The following is a 6,123-nucleotide window of genomic DNA, read 5'->3' on the forward strand; positions in this document are numbered from 1 at the left end:
GGTGAGGTTGGCCCAGGATCGAGCATTGTTTCGTTCTGCTGTGCATAGGGTCGCTATGAGTCGGTTCCGACTCGATGGCACCTGACAACAACAACAACAATCATTGTTCTGCTTTCACATGCATATGAGGCTATTGAAAATACCATGGCTTGGGCCAGGTGGCTTGGGTCAGTTCTCAAACTGACATCTTTACTTTTTAACACTTTAAAGAGGTCTTGTGCAGAAGATTTGCCTAATGTGATCTGTCATTTGATTTCTTGACTGCTGCTTCCATGAGTGTTGATTGTGGAGCCAAGCAAAATGAAGTCTTTGACAACTTCAATCTTTTCACCATTTATCATGATGCTATTTGTTGGTCCAGTGGTAAGGATCTTTGTTTTCTTTACATTGAGGTGCAATCTATACTGAAGTCTTTGATCCTCATCAGTAAGTATTTTCAGTCCTCTTTGCTTCCAGAAAGCAAGGTTATATCATCTGCATATCGCAGGTTGTTAATGAGTCTTCCTCCAATCCTGATGCCATGTTCTTCTTCCTCTAATCCATTTTATTTGCTCAGCATACAGGTTGAATAAGTCTCGAGAAAGAATGCATCACTGATGCATATCTTTTCTGATTTCAAACCATGCAATATCCCTTATTGTGTTCTAACAATTGCCTCTTGGTCTATGTACAGGTTCCTCATGAGCACAATTACATGTTCTGGAATACCCATTCTTCACAGTGTTTGTCATGGTTTATACAGTCAAAAGCCCAATGGGGGGTGGGGATTAAATTCCTTACATAATTTTTGTTCCAAGAAATAGTGTTCTACAGTCAAGCTAACTTTCAGACAATGCACAAGGTCAAAGTATCAGAGAGCCCGAAGCTAACTCACACAGCACCCCAGTTCCTAAAACTCCCAAATGGAAACAACAACAGCAAATAACCCAGGATCAAGACTTCTAACACCAGGGATTGGTTTTGCTTGTATTTATTTATTTTTAAACTTTGTATAAGTGGAATGCAATTCTCCCGGTGGTCTCAAGCCACCTGTGAGCTTGTTGGAAATTCAGAGCCTCAGATCCCACCTAGATCACATAGTTCACATCTGCATTTGAACAAGTTGTCTTGGGGAATTCTTGGCACCCTAGCATTTCATTAGCTGCTGTAACTGGTGGTACAAACAAACTACCTTGGTATGGTGCTGTAGGATACGCACTGACCTCAAGGTTGGTTTGAACCGCAAGGTCAGTGGTTTAAACTCACCAGTCATTTCTCTGGAAACTCCATACAGGGTCACTATGAGTTGGAACAGAATTGATGGCACTAAACAACAACCACAGTGTTTACCTCTGCAGTTTCTTGGGAGGTAGTAGGATGCACTGGGCTATTAGCTGAAAGACTGGAGATTCAAATCTACCATCTACTCCACAAGAGAAAGATGTGGCTGCCTGCCACTTGTCTGGTCCTGCACCATACTCACAATCATTGGTACACTTGAGCCCATTGCTGCTGCCATGGTGCCAGTCCATCTCATTGGGGGTCTTCCTTTTTTTCACTGACCCGCCATGTTACTAAGCATGGTGTCATTCTCTAGGGACAGATCCCTCCTGATAATAAGTCTGAAGTACGAGAGACAAAATTTGGCCATCTGGCTTCTTCCAACACAGATTTGTTTGTCCTTTGGACAGTCCATGGTACTTTCAATATTCTTCTCCAATGCTATGATTCTAATGGGTCTGTTCTTCTTCAGTGTAAAATTCTGTTATCTCAGGAAAAGTACAGAGTGTCAAGAATGCCCAAAGGGATAGACAAATTCTAAAAAGCTATTGTTGTCCATATACTTGGATACTGAAGCAAGAAAAGATAGTCCGTAGAATAGAAGCCAGCCCCCACAGGCAGTGTTTAAGTGAATAAAGGAGCCCCAGTGGCACAGTGGGTTAAGCGCAGGGGTACCAGCTTGAACCCACCAGCCAGCAGGAGGGAGAAAGATGAGGCTGTCTGTACCCATAAAGATTTACAGCCTCTAAAATCCTACAGGATATTTCTTCTGTCCCATATGGAGTCCTAATGTTCTCCTGTAGGATAAGCGCTTGACTGCTAACCACTAGGTTGGCAGTTCAAACCCACCAGTCACTCCTCAGAAACCTTATAACAAGGTCACTATGAATTAGGAGCTCTGGTAGTGCAGTGGTTATGAATCGGGCTATGAACCTCAAGGTCAGCAGTTCGAAACTACCAGCTGTTCCGTGGGAAAAAGATGAGGCATTCTGCTCCCATAAAGATGTAAAGCCTCGGAAACCCTGTACAGGGTCGCTACTCCATGGCACATAACAACAACAACAACAATGAATTAGAAGTGAGTCTGGGGTACTTAACAATAAGAACACTAGGGTTCCTATGAATCAGAATGTACGTCATGACAGTGCCCTCACCCCTTCTGTAGCATAAAACACAAGGACGTTGGTCTGGCACCATGGTGCTAGACTGAAGTTTTTGTATAACTTAGTACATCCCAGGGGAGGGACTTTGTAATGACTTTTGTCTCTTTGGGCTTCTATACAAGGAGAGAAGGCTAGTCAATATGGAGATGGGGGTGGGGCTCTTAGAAGAGCTCAAAGAATGCAAGGAAAAAGGGAGTCAAACTTCACCAAGTTCACAGTCAAAAAAGTTAAAAAGAAGGAAAAAAAAAATCATGCAATTTTTTAAACCTCATGCCACAGTGGGTTAGGTGTTGAGCTACTAACTGAAAGGTCAATGGTTCAAACCCACAGGCTGCTTGCTCCAAGGGAGAAGATGAGGCTTTCTGCTCCTGCAAAGACTTACAGTCTGGGAAAAAACTTTTTTACATAGTCAATAAATCACAAGTAAACATCTCTCTGATAGTCTCTGCTTTCAGGCAAGGTCCAGTGATATCAGCAGTGATATTCCTAGTTCTACTTCCTTTCTGAGTCCAGTTTGAATTTCTGTCGATGTACTGTTGCAACCATTTTTAAATTATCTTCAGTGAAATTTAACTTGCTGGTGATATTAATGATATTGTTTGATGATTTCAGCATTCTGTTGGGTCTCTTTGGAATGAGCACAAATTTAATTAGTTGACCAGGTAGCTATCTTCTGAATTTCTCGGCATTGATGAGTGATCCAATGCGAATCAGTTCGTTGAAAGATTTCAGTGTGTATTCCATCAATTTCTGGAGCCTTGTTTTTTTGCCAGTGCCTTCAGTGCTGCGTGTACTTCTTTCTTAATACCATTGACTCTTAATCATATGCTGCCTCTTGAAATGGTTGAACATAGACCATTTCTTTTTGGTACAATGACTCTGTGTATTCCTTCCTTTTTCTTTGGATTCTTTGTGCATCATTCAGCATTCTGTCCATGTTGTTAAGTGTCATCGTGTCAGTTCCGATTCATAATGACACTGTATAAGGTTCTGAGGAGCATCTGGTAGGTTTGAACTGCTGACTTTGTGGTTCACAGTCCAGTGCTGATCCTACAGCACCATACATTGAGTCCATTTTGCCCACAGAATCCTGCACTATTGCAAAAGTTGAAGCTTGATTTTTTTCTTCAATTTTGTCAGCTTGAGAATGCTGGTTGTGTTCTTCCCTTTTGATTTTCTAACTACTGATCTTTGCACATTTCATTATAATCCTTTACTTTGTCATCTACAGCTGCCCTTTGTAATTTTCAGTTCAGCTATTTACTTCTGAATTTCTTCCTTTCACTTTAGTTTCTCTTTCCTGTCTTTTTAATGACCTTTTGCTCTCTTCATGTATGATGTTCTTGATGTCATCCCACAACTTTTCTGGTCTTTGGTCATTAGTGTCTAATGTATCAAAGCTGCTCTTGAGATGGTCTCTAAATTCAGGTGGGATTTTTTGTCATTCAGGTCATATTTTGGCTCTCGTGAACTTGTTTTAATTTTCTTTAGTTACAACCTGAGCCAGCCGATAAGCAATTGTCTGTTCCACATTCGACCCCTGGTCTTGTTTTGGTTGATGATATTGACTTTTTCACCATCTCTTCCTACAGGTGTAGTCAATTCGATTCCTGTATATTCCATCTGGTGTGTTCCAGGTATATAGTCAAAAAGGTATTTGCAATAAATAAGCCACTGGTCTTGCAAAGTTCTATCATGTGATCTCCAGCATCATTTATATCAATAATACTTTCTGGCTACTGATCCTTCTTCTTTGTTTCCAACCTTCACATTCTAATCACCAGTAATTATCAATGCATCTTAATTGCATGTTTGATCAATTTCAGACTGAAGAAGTTGGTAGAATTCCTCATTTTTATCATCACTGGCTTTAGTGGCTAGAGTGTAAATTTGAATAACAGTGGTATTAACTGGTCTTTCTGGTGGTGGTGGTAGTGGTTATGTGCTGTGGAGTCGGTTCTGACTAAGCACCCCTATATAGAATTCCTGAGACTGTAAATCTTTATGGGAGCAGAGAGCTTCATCTTTATCCCACTGATAGATTGAAACTGGTGACCTTGCAGTTAGCAGCCCAACTCATAACCCACTATGTTATCAAAGCTCTGTGGTCTTCCTTTTAGTTGTATGTATATTATGCTATCATAGGCAGCATTGCATTTCAAGATCTTGAAATGTTCTTTTTCATAATGACTGCAACTCCATTCCGGTTGAATTTGTCATTTTCGGCATAGTAAACTGTAAGATTGTCTGATTCAAAATGGCCAATACTCATTTGAACTCACTAATGCCTAGGATATTGATCTGTATGCATTTCTTTTCACTCTTGACAACTTTTCAAATTTCCTAGATTCACACTTCCTACACTCTGTGTTCCAATTAATGGATACTTGCAGCTATTTCTTCCCATTTTGAGTTGCATCCTACTAACAAAGGAAAGTTTCCAAAGCTTTACTTTATCTACATCATTGTGGTCAACTCTACTTGGAGGAGGCAGCTCTTCCTCTGTAGTATTTTGTTTTCCAGCTCTGTATCCTGACAATGTTCTGCTGTGGTTCATGAGGGTTTCAGTGGCTAAACATTAAGAAACAATCTGCTTCACTTCCTTCCTTGTCTGTCTTAGTATGGAAGCTCCACTGAAACTTGTCCACCGTGGGTAGTTTGCTTTCCAGCATCACAGCAACACACAAGCCTCCATAATAAAACAAAATGATTCACAGCAACCTTATACAGGCTTTATACTTCTTCCGCAGATCCACTGGTACATTTGAACCCCCTACCTTGTGGTTAGCAGCCAAATGCCTACCTAACCTGTGGCATTACCAGGGCATGAGAAGGTTCAAAAAACAAATTAGCATGAAGTTTTAGCTATATTGATGCATTTAAGCTGGGCTTATGAAAATATTTTTGTTGTTCTAACTAACTGCAGGGAAATTTTTATTAAAAAAAAATAAAGTTCTATTGAAACATGCACAAAACTTTTATAGATGGTCATTTTGGTGTTACCCCTTCTGATAGTGTAATCTGGTATGTATGATCCACAACCACAAATTGATAGGGAACTGCCAGAAATTCAAGCCAAAGTCAGAAGAAAACATAGAGTAAGGATATCATAGATATATTACCTGAAAGCAGAGAATATCAGAAAGGTGTTCATCTGTATTTCATTGACTATATAAAAGCATTAAACTATGTAGATCATAACAAATTATAGACTGGAATGAACAGGAATTCTAGGACACTTCATTATATTCTTGTGGTACCTATACATAGACCAAGAAATTGTTTGAACAGAAAAAGGGGAAACTGCATGGTTTCAAATCAGGAAAAGCATGTGTCAAGGTTGTATCCTTTCACCATACTTATACAGTCTGCCTGCTGTCCTAATAATCTGACAAGATGGACTAGATGAAGAAGAATGCATCCTCAGAATTGGAGGGAGACTAACTGTGATATGCAGGGGACACAACCTGACTTGCTGGAAGCAAAGAGAACTTGAAGCACTTAGTGATGAAGATCAGAGACTACAGCCTTAGTATGGTTTACATCTCAACACAAAGAAAATTAAAATCTTCCCAACTAGACCAATAAGTGACATCATGATAAATGGAGAAAATGTTGACGTTTTCAACATTTCATTTTACTTAGATCCACAATCAGTGTCTATGGAAACAGTAAACAGGAAATCAAATGACATATTGCA

This window comes from Chrysochloris asiatica, unplaced genomic scaffold (assembly GCF_000296735.1).
Source record: "Chrysochloris asiatica unplaced genomic scaffold, ChrAsi1.0 scaffold00331, whole genome shotgun sequence".
In the NCBI taxonomy this organism is placed as follows: Eukaryota; Metazoa; Chordata; class Mammalia; order Afrosoricida; family Chrysochloridae; genus Chrysochloris; species Chrysochloris asiatica.